Here is a 16239-nt window from a genome sequence, read left to right on the forward strand (position 1 = left end):
TCGAGGAAGGACTAGGAGAGAGGTTGACTAGAGGGGAGCCTGGACAAGGACAGAGGAGAGTTCGGTTAGGAAAAGGAGAGACCAGGCTGACAAGGTTACAGGCCTTAATACAAACCAGGGAAAGTGTAACTTGCCCTGAGGCTGGAGGCGGCTAAGGCCCTTATTGTATTCAAGAAGTTCCAAGCCAGCAGGTGGGAAAGAGACACAGTGGAAAGAGACCGCAGGAAAGCAGTCAGGTTGTACATTTTATTTCCCTGTATTCCTAATTTGAAATAGTATCTCATAAATAAACTCTGCTTTGATTATTTAGTTAGAGGCTTCTTAATCTTCAGTCTATCAGTTTGGGAGCAGTGTGGTGGAACTTTATCAACGGCCCACATTAAATTAACGAAGTCAGATAGCCAAATAGTCAACAGTCCCCAGTTTAGTCCTCCAGTCAGCTTCAGCCCCCAAAATTAGGCTAGTCATTTAAAAATATTTCTACACACCCACAACACACACACAAAAAAACGATAAAAACAATAAATGCAGTAAAGATATAATCCTTTCATATTGAACTCACACCTGTGCCCTCTGTCTAAATATGTGAGAATGTTCTTATGAGTTATCATCTTCCCATGTAGGAATGTAAGCAGTTTAACCTTTTTTCCTGGGCAATAAGGGTTAAGTGCCCAGGATCACACAGCTAGTAAGTGTCAAGTGTCTGAAGCTGGATTTGAACTCAGATCCTCCTGAATCTAGGGCTGGTGTGTTATCCACTTGTGCCACCTAGCTGCCCTAGTTTAACCTTTTAATATCCCTCATGGTTTCTTTTTCCTGTTTATCTTTTTATGCTTTTCTAGGGTCTTGTATTTGAAAGTCAAATTTTCTATTCGGCTCAGGTCTTTTCATCAGGAATGGCTGAAAATCCTCACTTTAAATGAATTGCCATTTTTCCCCCCTGAAAGATTATAATCAGTTTTGCTGGGTAGGTGATTCTTGGTTGTAATCCCAGTTCTTTTGCCTGAAAATGAGTTATCTTAATAACCACTGGAGAGCAATAAAGTTTCATCATTATTCTGAGCTTGAACTGTATGACTCACATGCCTCAAATATTCTGAATTACAAAACCAAAACAAACAGTTTTACAGATAAAATCAATGAACAACATCTGACTCTCAGAATGAAAGTTGAAAAGACCATTTGATATTCCCTTTATTGGAAGAAAGTTCCTAGTATACATTCCATGTATTCTGCCTCATCCCACCCCCATAGTTCTATAAATCCAGGTTCCTGATAAGTTTAGTTCTTACAAGAATACATGAAATCACCACTCATTACTCAGCAGAATTGTGACATTTTAGAGAATTCTTAGACAGACAGGAAACAATAAATCAATCAATCCACAAGTGACTACCATATGCCAGGATATAAGCAAGTGTTTTTGTCTCTAAAATTTTGTGCTAATAACTGATGTCTTGAAGGGAGATACTGAGAACGATAGGGCCATTGGTAAAACCTGCTAACACGAGGCTCTGCTATTTTTAATTACTGGATTAAACTGTCTCTTTGCCCCACAAGAGTTGAAAGAGAAATTATATGTGAAGTTGCCAAGAAGAGAATCCCAAGATATAGCCTTCCGTTTCCTAAAGTAAGACTGGGAATTCCTCCAGGAGTGTTTTAAATAACAGTTACTATTCAATTATCTTGTGAGGAAATAGTGATTATACACACTACAAAAAACACAGCCAATCTTCCCACCCCCACCGGAATTCTAACTACCCTGTTTAGTCACAAACGATATTTATGGTGATGTGGGTACGTCCAAACCCATAATCTACCGACTCTTATAAATATCTCCCTACATGCTGTGACTGCCTAACCTCTTCTCCCATCCTTTAAAATTTCAATATTACTCACTGAAAAAATACCTTTGTGGTATGAATGGAGAAGCAAGGAAATGCTCATCTGTATAATATCTAGATCAAGATTTTAATATCTAGATTAATTAAGATCTGGACCTAGACTTTAATATTTAGATCTAGATTTTTTAACTGGTTTATAGAAATTATAAAAGTCATGAACTGGTTATTTCTTTCTTAGATAGCAAAACAGAGTTAGACTATTCTGAGTATAAAGGGTGTGATAGGAGCTTTCCCTGATTACCTGCTCCTTGCCAGACCAAAAGTACTAAGCCATAGAACCTGGGGGTGAGGGAGAGAGGAGGGAGGAAAAAAATTCACTTAGTTTTTGGTGATGGGATACTTATGCTATGAATTTAATACTACAATAAATCAATCAATAATTGAAGCAGCTAGGTGGTGCAGTGGATAGAGCACTAGGCCTGAAGTCTGGAAAACCTGATTTCAAATCAGCCTCAGATACTTACTGTGTGTCCTTGGGCAAATCATTTAACCTCTATTTGCCTCAGTTTCCTCATATGTAAAATGGAGATAATAAAAGCATCTACTTTCCAGAGTTGTTTTGAATATTAAATGAAATAATATTTGTAAAGTGTTTAGCACAGTATCTTGCGCATAGTAGGTGCTATATAAATATTAGCTATTTTTTATTATTATTCATCAACCAAGTATCTGCAATGTGCCAAGCACTAGAGATACAAAATAAAATGAAATTTCTTATCTAAAAGGAGCTGACGTAATTTATACAATAATTACATTAGAAAGACAAACCACTTTGAAAGACTTAAGAGCTCTGATCAATACCACCACCAACTATGGTTTCATAGGATTTGATGAGGATGCACACTACCCAACTCCTGACAGAGAAATGATGGACTCAAGATACAAAATGAGACATATGGTTTTCTTTTTTCTTTTCTTTCTTTTTTTTGCTGGACAATGGGGGTTAAGTGACTTGCCCAGGGTCACACAGCTAGTAAGTGTCAAGTGTCTGAGGCCGGATTTGACCTCGGGTCCTCCTGAATCCAGGGCTGGTGCTTTACCACTGAGCCACCTAGCTGCCCCGAGACATATATTTTTTAAAAATATGGACAGATGGCGCAGTGGTAAAGCACCAGCCCTGGATTCAGGAGGACCCGAGGTCAAATCCGGCCTCAGACACTTGACACTTACTAGCTGTGTGACCCTGGGCAAGTCACTTAACCCTCACTGCCCTGCAAAAAAAAACAAAAACAAAAAAACAACAACAAAAAAAGTGAAATATGGACAAGGTGGTCATTTGTTTTGCTTGACTATGCATATGTGTTACAATGTATTTGTTTTCCTTTTTTATTTACTTTTTTTCCCCATGAAAGAGGGAGAAAGTAGGAGGGAAAGAAAATAAATGCTTGTTAATTGTTAATTGAAAAAAATTCTAAAAACAAGGCAGTTTACATTTTTTCAAGAAGACAGCTTATACATATATGTAAGTACATGGATTGATCACACACACACACACACACACACACACACACACACAAATAAATCCAAGGTAATTAAAGGCAATTTGTTGGAAGTGAGGCACTAGTAAGTGGGGAATAAGGTAAGGCAGAAAGTTGTGCTTGAGCTGAGGGTTCTTTTTAGGATATTGACATTCATTTTCTTTTATGTTGTTATTTCTTAACATTCGTTTTTTTTTTTGTTTGTTTGTTTTTTTGTTTTTTTAGTGAGGCAATTGGGGTTAAGTGACTTGCCCAGGGTCACACAGCTAGTAATTGTTAAGTGTCTGAGGCCGGATTTGAACTCAGGTCCTCCTGACTCCAGGGCCGGTACTCTATCCACTGTGCCATCTAGCTGCCCCAACATTCGTTTTTTAAAAAATAATTGAGTTCCAATCATCTCCCTCTCTTCTCTCCTCTACCCCCGCATTGAGAAAATAAGCATTATTATGATGTTAATTATATATGTGGAGTCATGCAAACCATATTTCCATATTAGCTATGTTGGGGGGAAAGAAGGAAAAATAAAGAACACTTTAATCTGCACGCAGAATTCATTAGTTCTCTTTCTGGAGGTGGATAGCATTTTTTTTTATCATAGGTTCTTTGGAATTGTGTTGGATCATTGTCTTGATCAGGGTACTTGGACTTAGTCTTGAAAGAGACTTTGGGATTTCACATCTGGCTGGATGTTATCTAGTGGCCTCTAGGAGATGAGAAACGGGTTACAACAGCCACTGTGAGGAGGGATGGAGAATCAATTAGGGAAGAATTAAGGATGGCTGGCCCCAGGTGACACTGAATGATTTAAAACATATAAATTTGTATTTTTGTGTGACTTCTAGCTCTGTCTAGCAATCCATGAGTACATGATAATGATCATCTCTTGAAAATGATATAGACTCAGGGGAATAGGGTGAATGGACACTAGAAATAGAGCATAAAATTAATTCCTATTTTCTGCAGTACCTGAAGAACTGCACAATATGAACAATAAGACAAATGCACATTTTACTGTCACAATAAGAGCTTTGCATCAAAATAATGATTATCTGATCACTAATCTGCTAAATTACTGATTTCTGATTATTGAATGACTTCTGATTTCCTAAATTATGATCATAAATCCTGATAAGCATGTATGATAATAATTTAGGAAGTATCAGTTATAAAGAAAATATAGGTAATCATTTCCAGCTTGGCAGTTCCTTGTTAATTATAATTTTTTATCAACTTGTCTAGTTTGTCATCTTCTGTTATGTATTAGCCTTCTTGTCACTATACTTTAAGACTTAGAGTTTATTCTTCTTTTCCTTATTACTACATCCAAAAGTCTCACACACATCTACGTCTGCTTTACTTATAATGTACACTAGAAATTAAAGATAATGTCTCATGGTTCAAAATATAACACGTGCAATTTTATAAATAAACATGTATATTCTGGAGAGACAGCATGTTATAGTAGACTTGGTAGCTAAACTTGGAGTCAGGAAGAACTGAATTCAAATCCCATTCAAATATTTACTAGCTGTATGACCTTGGGTAAGTTACGTAGTCTCTCTAAGCCTGTTTCATCTGTAAAATGGGCATAATAATGATACGTGACCTTACAGGGTTGTTCTGAGGGTCAAATGAGATCATCTTTGTGAATCAGTTTACAAACATTAAGGTACCATGTAAATATGAACTGTTATCATTAGCCATACCAGCTTTATGTTCACTAGGATTTTTACAAAACTCTTCTAAGGACAAGTAAACACTTATCTTTGTTAGAACAAGAAAAGCCATTTGTGCATTTGGAAATATGCCGAATTAACTTTCAGTTCCTGTTTATCCAAATTATCCCAGTGTTATGTCTGGACAGTTTTTGAGTCACTACTAATAATAAGTTCAGGTTGCTGATGGGACAGGCACTGATATTACTCATAGACAACCAGTGAAAATCAACACAAGTTGGAGGAAGTTGTGACATGAATTTAAACTTTAGGCATTGTTTCTGGCACATAATACACTATTATTAAATAGGTTGCATTTTCTACTTCCTTTTAATAAATTTAGTGACTCCAAACATATATCTAGAACCCAAGGGTCATATATATAGCTTGTGGGGCAAATGTGATCTGCTTAAACTCAAGGAAAGCCCCTTTTCACTGCCAAACTTTTAATTTAAAAAACCAAACTTATTCACCTTTAATTTATGTTCATGGGTCCAAACTCTTGTCCACCAAGATTTGTAAAAATATATTGAAATTGCTGAAACCAAAGCTTAGAGCCACCATCAATGACAAACCTGGAATAAGGATTGAAATGTGCCCAATCTGAATACACCTCCACTGTTAGAAAACAGCTGTCTGTTAAAGTCTTAGCAACTTCATCAAAATTGATCCATGACTACCAAACATGCTTGTACCTACATAATTATGCACAAATAAAATTTATTAAACTGGATTTCTGAAATCTATATTTTTAAGATCTGTCGGGTTAGTGACTTGCACATTGGGCTTAGACTCAGAAAGACCTGGATTAGGCTCATAGATTCACAAATTTGGAGCTGGCAGGGACTTCAAGGCCTTTCTTTTACTATAACCCTGTTTTTTACAGATGGGGAAAACAAGAGGTTGAGGGACTTTTTCTTAAGTCACACATTTGGTGATCACGGGTGGGATTTGAAGCTAGGTCCTTTGCCTCCAGAGTCTGTGATCTTTCCACTAGAATGAATGCTCTTTCCATTACACTAAAATCCTGCCTCAGACAATTACTAACTCTTAATGCATGTAACTGTAGGCAAGTCATGTAACCTCTATGTGCCCCTGGCAATATACTGGGCCTATCTACTAAGTCATATCCTGGATGGATGTCCATGTTGTTAGAAATTCCCACATCTGGAATTTCCCACAGTACACTCAATAATTTTTTTTCATTTCATTACAAGAGATCGTACTTTATCAAAAAAAATTCATGTTTTATCCCTCCTTCCTGCCCTCCCCTCCCCCTTCTCTAAGTTGGTAAGCAACCAGATATGATTATACATGTGCAATTATGTAAAACATTACCATATTAGTCATTTTGTATAAGAAAACTGGAATAAAAAGAAAAAAATGAAAGTAGAAAAACCCATGCTTCAGTGTGTGTTCAATCAACATCAGTTCTTTCTCTGGAGGTGGATAATATAGTTTATCATTAGTCCTTTGGGATTATCTTGGATCATTGTATTGCTGAGAATAGTTAAGTCATTCACAGTTCTTCCTCAGACAATATTGCTGTCTCTGTGTACAACATTCTCTTGGTTCTGCTCACTTCACTATACACCAATTCATACAACTCTTTCCAGGCCTTTCTGAGATCATCCTGCTTATAATTTCTTATAGCACAATAATAATATTCCATCACCATCACATACCACAGCTTGTTTAGACATTTCCCAATGGATGGGCGTTCCCTTGATTTTAAATTCTTAGCCACAACAAAAAGAGCTGCTATAAATATTTTTGTACAAATAGGTCTTTTTCTCTTTTGGGGTATGTCTTTGGGATATAAACTTAGCAGTGGTATTCCTGAATCAAAGGGTATGCACAGTCCTATAGCCCTTTGGGCATAGTTACAAATTGCTCTCCAGAATGGTTGTATCTTTTCATAACTCCACCAACAGTGGATTAGCATCCCAGTTTTCTCACATCCCCTCCAACATCCAATATTTTCCGTTTTTGTTGCCACTCTAATAGGTGTGAGGTGATACTTCAGAGTTGTTTTCATTTGTATTTCTCTGATCACTAGTGATCTGGAACATTTTTCATATGATTATAGATAGCTTTGATTTATTTCTCTGAAAACTGCTTGTTCATATCTTTTGAACATTTATCAATTTGGAATGACTTGTATTTTTATAAATTTGACTCAGTTCTCTATTTAATTGAAAAATGAGGCCTTTATCTGAGATACTTGCTTCAAAAATTCTGTTTTTCTGCTTCCCTTGTAATTTTAAATTTACATTATTTTTGTTTGTACAAAACTTTTAAAATTTAATATAATAAAAATATCTATTTTGCAGTTTGTTTTGCTCTCTATATCTTCTTTAGTCCTAAATTCTTAATCTGGACACTCTTGATCTTGAAATCAATTAAATCAATGTCAGTGCTGGTCCAGTCAGTGAAACTGGAGTTCAAATCCAGCCTTAGATACTTATTAGTTGTGTGGCCCTGGGCAGGTTATTTAACCTGTTTGCCTCAGTTTCCTCATCTGTAAAGTGAGGATACTAAAGCACCTATCTCCTAAGGTTGTTGTGAGGATCAAATGAGATAATAATTGTAAAATATTTAGCACAGCTTCTGGAACATAGTAAGTGCTATATAAATATTAGCTGTTAGTACTATGGGTAACTGGTTCCCAGCAGTGCCTATACAGAATTCCCATGAAGGAAAATTCTGAGGCTACATCAAGAATTCACATCATAGAAAAATTTGAATGGTCTTGTCTTTAGGGAATTGTTTTATTGTACCAACTAGTTTTCTTTAGGATGTGCTCACATAAGAAAATTGAATTATTCAATTCAATGAATTCTGTCAATGGCTGCAAAGTTTAAATTTGCCTCTGAAAAGAGCATAATAGCACTAGGGTAATAGTTCTTAAATTTTTTGTTGTGTCATGGACTTCTTTGGTGTTCTGGTGAATCTAATGGACCCCTTTTCAGAAAAATGTTTTAAAATACATAAAATAAAATATAAAGGATATACACACACATATATGTGCAAATATATGTGTGTATATACATATATGTATAGATATGTGTAGGTATATAATGTATACGTGTATATATTGTGTGTGTATTTTTTTTTATTTCTATTTTTTTGCCACCACTGTCATGGGACCTTAGGTTGAAAACCCCTGCATTAAGAGTTAAAGTTGGGATTTGGGAGAGAACTATCCTATCTTTGTCTACCCAAACACACACACACACACACACACACACACACATGGCCCCTTGGCTTCCATGGCTAAAAGGCCAGGAAATTTATCAGTTCATGCCCAGTTTACTTCTCTTCAGCCAGATTTATAATAGATAAAGTTAGTTCAGCCCCTGGACTTCTTAGGGGCCAGGAAAAAGAGATAAAATTTTTTTTCAATAATTTAGTTATAAACTAAACTAACTAAAAAACTCATGAAGGGTCATGGTCATTATTAGACTGGGAACTCCTTGAGGTCCATAGCCCCCCCCCCCTTTTTTGCCTTTCTCTGTATCCCTAGTGCTTAGCACAGTTCCTGGTATATAGTAGGTGCTTAAAAAATGCTTATGGACTGGACTGGCCTTTGGGGTAAGAGAACTGCTATTGATAGCCTTGTCCCTGCCAAATCTGAGACAGACATCTTTTTAAATGATGCAACTTGAAAAACTCCAATTTCATATAAAAAATGTAAATGTGAAATGATAGATAAAGGAGGGAGTCCTGTAGGGGACCTGACACTGCTGCATTGCCTTCAACAGAACAATATCCCCAAATGATCCAATGTAGTTTTGACCTTGATAAGGATTACGTATCCATTTCTTTGTATTAATATCCAAGCCTTACTGAAAACATTCAATCCAAATTACAAGGAAGGAAGGAAGGAAGGAAGGAAGGAAGGAAGGAAGGAAGGAAGGAAGGAAGGAAGGAAGGAAGGAAGGAAGGAAGGAAGGAAGGAAGGAAACAATTATTAAATGCTTATTATGTGCCAGGCAATATGCTAAGAACTGGGGATACAAGTAAAAAGGATAGTTTCTGTTGATAAGTTTTGCTGATCTTTTTTCTTCTTTATTATAAGGAAAAGGAAGAAGAACAATATACACAGGGAAAATGTAATATAAAAACAATATTAACAAAAATTATTTTAAAAAAGAAAAGTGAAATAAAAAAGAAAATGTGTTATAGTAACACTATCACCATGATTAACAGTGGAATAAAATATTACCAAGGCTGAAGGAGAAAGAGACCTGTATGGAAACTGGGCAGAAGGAACACATGTATGCACCACCTTTCAGACATCTTGAACTAGATGTTCAGTTGACATTTAAACTCAACATGTCCAAGGTGGAACTAATTATCTTTACCCCTAAACTCTTCCTCCACCTCCTACCTTCCTGTAGAGGGCAATACCATTCTCCCAGTCCCTGAGGCTCACAACCTAGGAGTCACACTGGATTCCTCACTATCTTTCTTTCTTTTTTTTTTTTTAGTGAGGCAATTGGGGTTAAGTGACTTGCCCAGGGTCACATAGCTAGTAAGTGTTAAATGTCTGAGGCCGGATTTGAACCCAGGTACTGCTGACTCCAGGGCCGGTGCTCTATCCACCGCACCACCTAGCTGTCCCCCTCACTATATTTCATTCCTCATATCCAAGCTGTTGCCAAGACCTGGCAATTTCACCCCAGCAATATCTCTCAAATGTGTTCCTTTTTCTTCTCTGATACAACCACACTCCAGTGAAGGACCTCATCAACCTCATGCCTGGACTACTGCAACAGCCTGCTGCTGGTGGGTCTCCCAGTATCAAGTCTCTGGATCTAATCCATTCTCCTCCATTAAGCCACCAAAGTGATTTTTCCTAAAGCAAGGTTGAATGATGTTACCCCCGCTATTCAGTAAATTCCAATGGCTCCCTATTTCTTACAGGGTCAAATAGAGAATGTTCTATTTGGTACTCAAAGCCTTTCATGACCTAGCTCTCTACTACCTTTCCAGTCTTCTTACATCTTACTCCCTTACATGTACTACTCAATCCAGTGACACTGGCCCCTTGGCTTTTCCATGAACATGATACTCCACCTCTTGGATCCAGACATTTTCCCTGTGGTTCCCCAAGCCTAGAATGCTCGTCCTCTTCCACTCTGTCTACTGACCTCCCTGGCTTCCTTTAAATTCCAAGTAAAATCTCATCTTCTACTGGAAGCCTTCTTCAACCCCTCTTAATTCTGGTGACTTTCTTCTGCTTTTTATTTCCAATTTATCTTGCATATTGCTCACTTTGTATATATTTGTTTGCATGTTGTCTCCCTCATTACATACTAAGCTCCTTGAAAGCAAGGACTGTCTTTTGCCTTTTTATATCTCTAGCACTTAGCAAAGTTCCTGACAAATAGTAGGCGCTAAAAATATGTTTACTGAACAATTGATTGATCAAGGCAAAAGACAGAAAATGAAATTAACAGGTGAAAAAAGAGACTGGGAGAGGGAACAGAGGAGAATAGTAGCAGCTAATGAATGAAGAAAGTGGCAAATCTTTTTAAAAAGTAATATCGAAAGAAAAAAAAGGTCAGCATTCCATTTTTATTAATAGAATTTCTAATAGGAAATGTGTAATTACCATTGTGTACCCAGATTTAAGTTAATAAGTTAATGTTTACAGAGTTCCCTCCCCATACCTACTACTTCCTTACCTAATATGAGGATGAAAGGACCATAAATTAGGAGTGGAGGTTGGCCCAGTGCCAGCAATCAAAACAAATAACTGCTCTTATATTTCAGAGTTTGGAGTTGTTTTCTTTCATTATCAACATTATGAAGACTGTGTCTCCTAATCCCAGCCCATTAATAGTTTAATAATAAATTCTGTTGAAACTTAAGTATTTTTATTTGTTTGTTTGTTTTGGGGGGGGGCAATGAGGGTTAAGTGACTTGCCCAGGGTCACACAGCCAGTAAGTGTCAAGTGTCTGAGGCCAGACACTTAATTAGATATCTGTTAGAATTTGTTGAACTATTGCACTGGAAAAATGGGGTTTTTTTGGTGAACCTTTTAAGCATCACAGTAATTTTAAATCAAACTTTTAATGTGTAAAAATCTTTCTAAAATGTATTGATTCATTTTAAGCCACGGCAAGTACAGAATAATAACATAGCTAATTTTTACTTGTTGAGTGAGAATTTTAGTTCAGGTACAGCTTGGACTAGATGGCTTTAGAAGTCTTCTCTAACTTTGATATTCTACATGTGGTGATCAGGGTCTGAATTGGGGGCTAGTAGCATGAGTGGGAATAAAAGGACATTTGTAAGAAATAGCTTGGAGGCAGAACTGACAAAACCTAGCAACTGACTGGATATGGAACTGAGCAAAAAAGGAGCGATCAGAGATGACTCTAATGTTGTAAACCCATGTAAATGAATTGACAGTGATTTGGAGGATGAGAAAGTGTATGGGGAAAGATAATGATTTCCATTTTAGACATGTTAAAATTGAGATGTTGATGGGACATCCAGGCAGATGTCCAGCTTAATTAATATTTAATAAATGGTTTCTGATCAATTGTTTGATTGAAAGCATAATACAAGCAAAGAATAAAGAGAGAGGTTTAGAAGATACCTGAAAAGTTTGGCATATAATTTAGGTTTTCCATCTAAATGGTATAGAAATCCATCTGATGTACAGAGAGTATTGAAAAGTTTGAAAATGCACTAATATTTCAATTAATGAAAAGGATGTAATTCAACAGTTAACTTTGTCAGAAATATCATAACCATAAGTAGAAACCATATAGGCAGGGATTCAGTCCAGTACCTTGGACAAGAAAAGTTCTGTGTAAAAAAAATTCAAAATTTATGTAAAATATGGGGGCAGCTAGGTGGCACAGTGGATTAAAGCACAAGTCCTGGATTCAGGAGGACCTGAGTTCAAATATGGTCTCAGACACTTGACACTTACTAGCTGTGTGATCTTGGGCAAGTCACTTAACCTTCATTGCCCAGCGCCCACCCTACCCCCCCCCCCGCCAAATTATATAAAATAAGGTCAAATGAACAATAAAATATTAATTTGGGAATCTTAAGGCAGAAGAATAGGAGATGATGGACCTTAGGACAGAAAAAGATTGGTACATTCACTGGCATTTTAGGAGTTAATTTCATTCTTATAAATAGAGGAAACCCCTTCTTTCCAAAGCTGGAGAACTGTGGGTGTGTAACTACATACTGTCAGACTTGGTTGAATAGTTGGTTAGTTTGGGTACACTGCTTTTTGAGGGTAAGGCAGAGCTATAGTTGAGGGTATGGGGGGGGTTCTAAGTACTGAAATACATTTCCTAACCATTGCTAGAATATCCCAGAAGCCTAAGTTAAAAAATTAATCCCCTGGGGCAGCTAGATGGCACAGTGGATAGAGTACTGGCCCTGGATTCAGGAGGACCTGAGTTCAAATCTGACCTCAGACACAACACTTACTAGCTGTGTGGCCCTGGGCAAATCACTTAACCCTCATTGCCCTGCAAAAAACCAAAACCAAAACCAAAAATTAATCTCCTCTTCAAAAGAAACACACAGTAAGAATCATGAACTTTTTGCCCTTTTCTCTTCCAGGCCACCTTAAAATACCTAATTCAGATTTATGTTTCAGATCATAATAACAAGCCAATGCTACCTTTAAAAAAGTTTTCCTACTTGTTTCTTGATTGTTTGAATTCCCTTCAATAATGGACAGAGCCTTTCATTTCACAATTAGATAAAAGATATTTAAATACATGATTTCAGCAGCAATGGTATGACTGGGGTTCAATGAAAGTAGTAAATCAAACTAGATTAATTGGTACCAAATGTGCTCCTGCTTGATAAGGTAGAAGGGAATGAAGACAATAAGAGGACACGGACTGAAAAAGGACTGGGGTGGGGCGGTCATCATTAGTCAGGAATAGAGGAAGAGTATAAAGAGGAGGCTAAGGAAGATTTGTTTTTCTGTTTACTTTCAACTAGGAGGAGGACAACTAGAAGTTGGAGTCCCCTGCAAGTGGAAGGTTTTTCAATCTTCTACTCAGCCATCAGACTCCCACAATGTCTGTGAGATCGAAGTTTCTAAAGCTGAGGCTGCCTCTCAACCCAGCTGCCTCCAGGCCTTGTTGATTCTGCAGACTCAGCCTGGAGGTGTTTGCACTTCACTCTGGACAAACCTCTGCCCATGGACGCCTGGCCTGTCCAGGGGTCTTCTCCAATTGTCTTAGGAGAACATTTTCTTTACCCTGTGTTTGTTTCTGCTGCTCTGATGCAATAGTCTGTCTTTTTAGTGTGTGAGTGTGTGGAGAAAATTTGGAAGGCTGAGTTTTCTAAGCTACTCTGCCATCTTCCCAGAATCCTCTCCTATTTTTTGGGTTGTTTTACATCATATTTATTCTCAAATATATCCTTCCCCCAGTAGAAAAGGAATTGGATCTACCTACAGTCAGAGATCTTGAATTCATATTTCAACTGTGACACTACATAGTTGTGTGACCTTAAGGAAATCACTTATTCTACCTGGCCTCAGTTTCCTAATCTGTAAAATAAAGGGGTTGGTGTTGGAGGAGATAGCTTCTGAGTCCTTTCTAGACAGAACAAAAAAGCCTAGTACTCTTTCAACTATACCGTTCTTTTTCTCCTATTCTTTGTTAGGTGATCAAGGACAGCTCCTGCTGTCTCATTTACACTATCAATGGGCTTAACAAACCTTTTTCTTGCTTATAGCATAAAGGCAACCTTCAGCAAAGCTCTGGTCAAATGAGCGCAAGTACCAAAAACAAAGTTTTACTATAATAGGATCCTTGTCAGTGAAGAAGTTCTTTGGTCTTAAAGATAAATTGGATTCTAAGCTTGATCATTTGAGGAATTTTCACAAATAAGGCTTTGATAAAGGAGGTCATCTCTATAATAATTGATCCTGGTTGTGTGCGGCTTACAAATTGGTTGACCCATATTTCCCAGTGTTATCTAAGATTTTAGCCACCACATGAAAGTGTGGTTACTTTTACTTCTAATCTTAAAACTAGACCTTTCTATGATAAAACATAAATATTCAAGAATTGTAAGCAGACAATGTCATTTTAATTGAAATGGCATTACTGTCAAAGAATGCACTATTTCAAGCAGAGTAAATTACAAGTAAATGATCCTTTCAAACCCTACTCCCTAACCACATTATTAGGACATCTAATTTACACTTCAAATCAGTAGGTCCCATGGAAATCTTACATGAATAGTTTTCAGGATTTTTTTACAATGGAAAATGTAAACCACTAAATAGGACTATATATTCAGAAATATACTGAAATGAATCTTTGATCTAATTAATTTGGGAGTTCTTTTCAATAATGTAGATTGTAATTCATGTCTGCCCTATCCTGTGCATCTTATCCACAAGTTTTCAGAAGTTCACCACAGGGGATCAACCCAACAAATGTGCTAGAGACCTTCCTTGATTTCTCCAGAACTCAAGAGGGTACCAGTAGAGTACTCTGGCCATCCACCGGTCATCTTTTCTTTTGGTCTTCTAGTTTCTTGACAACATCCTTTTCTCCTGTTTTTCAGGTTACTTATTGGTTATAATATGTTATAGCTACTCACAGCTCACCACACACCCTTTCTATTGCCTTCTGCATGATGATCATTTTTAGTTTCTCAGAAACACAGATGTTCCAGATCTCACAGACATGCAGCAACATATTCCTCTAAAATGTTTGTATTGAAAAAAGGTGGGCTTTTGCTGTTAGGGAAAGCTTGGAGGTTAGTAAAAATGCTTTGTAATTTCCCAAAAGCAATTCTAGCCATTCTCCTCCTTTTCACTCTGGGCCAGCCTCATTATCTATCTCTACTCTCTCCAAGATAAACATTTTGTTGTTGCTATTGTTTAAAAAGTTCTATAGAGTATTCAACTGCATGGTGAAATCTAAGCAACAGACATTCTTCATCCATTTAGGGCTTATTTTGTGGATGGTCAGGCCAAACTCTTCTAAAAGAGCTAGATCTCTTCTAGAAGGTTCTGCACTGTTCTGGGGCTTGATGAAATCAACAAAATGTCACCTGCAAAGAGGAACAGCTGGAGGATCTGTAGGATCTCACCATGTACAGGGAGTTACTCTCCTCCTCACCCTGGCCTTTACACTTATTCTCCTTCATAACATTGGAAGATAGTTTTGGTGAGTGTTTTTTTTTTTTTTCAGCCATTCAGTTGTGTCCGACTCTTTGTGATTTCATTTGGGATTTCTTTTTTGTTTGTTTGTTTGTTTTGCTTTTTGTGCAGGGCAATGAGGGTTAAGTGACTTGCCCAGAGTAACACAGCTAGTGTCAAGTGTCTGAGGTCAGATTTGAACTCAGGTCCGTCCTGAATCTAGGGCTGATGCCCTAACCACTGCGCCACCTAGCTTGCCCTCCATCATTTGGGATTTTCTTGGCAAAGATACTGTGGTTATTTGCCATTTCCTTTTCCAACTCATTTTATATATGAGGAAACTGAGGCAAACAGGGTTAAGTGACTTGCCAGGGTCACAAAATTATTACATGTCTGAAGCCAGTTTTAAACTCATGTCCTCCTGACTCCAGGGCTGGTGCTCAATTCACTGTGCCACCTAGCTGCTTCTTTGGTGAGTGTACATCTCCCTGTTTTTATGCCGTGCCCAATATTTATTAATAAGGGAAATCCTAAATAAGGTTATTTATTTGTTGTATCTTCTAAGGAACCCTGAATGGTCCTTAATATATGAGTGGGACACACCTTGTTGTAAAAGGGCCTGTAAAATGGTATGTTCTTCCAAGACACATGATTTTTCATATCCAACAAACAATCGTCACAATGGGATCTCATATTCGCTAAAGGACAGAGAGATAACAGACGCCATGTCTTCCCCCATTAAGGTTGCTTGCTTTGAAAGAAGAGAAACCTTGTTTTCTTTAAATAACCTTCACCCAAAGAAGCTCCTACATACTTGAGCACAGGAAGAAACTTTTGTGGTCTACTGAAAGTGGGGGGAGCTCTTTGCAATATTTTACATGGGTGCACAGGATTTGGGATTTATACTACTGGCCCTTGCTATGCACCCCAAAATTATGACTGAGCAAAGCATACTGTGAGTGAAGGCAGTAAATGGGGAACATAT

At 37.4% G+C, this 16239-nt stretch overlaps 1 protein-coding gene across 1 annotated transcript in view; it reads right to left on the minus strand.

Annotated features, from left to right (window-relative positions):
• The window catches only part of ITGA2 (integrin subunit alpha 2), a 136249-nt gene that overhangs the window by 94107 nt on the left and 25903 nt on the right, over positions 1-16239 (minus strand).

Source organism: Dromiciops gliroides, chromosome 1 (genome assembly GCF_019393635.1).
Source record: "Dromiciops gliroides isolate mDroGli1 chromosome 1, mDroGli1.pri, whole genome shotgun sequence".
Classification (NCBI taxonomy): Eukaryota; Metazoa; Chordata; class Mammalia; order Microbiotheria; family Microbiotheriidae; genus Dromiciops; species Dromiciops gliroides.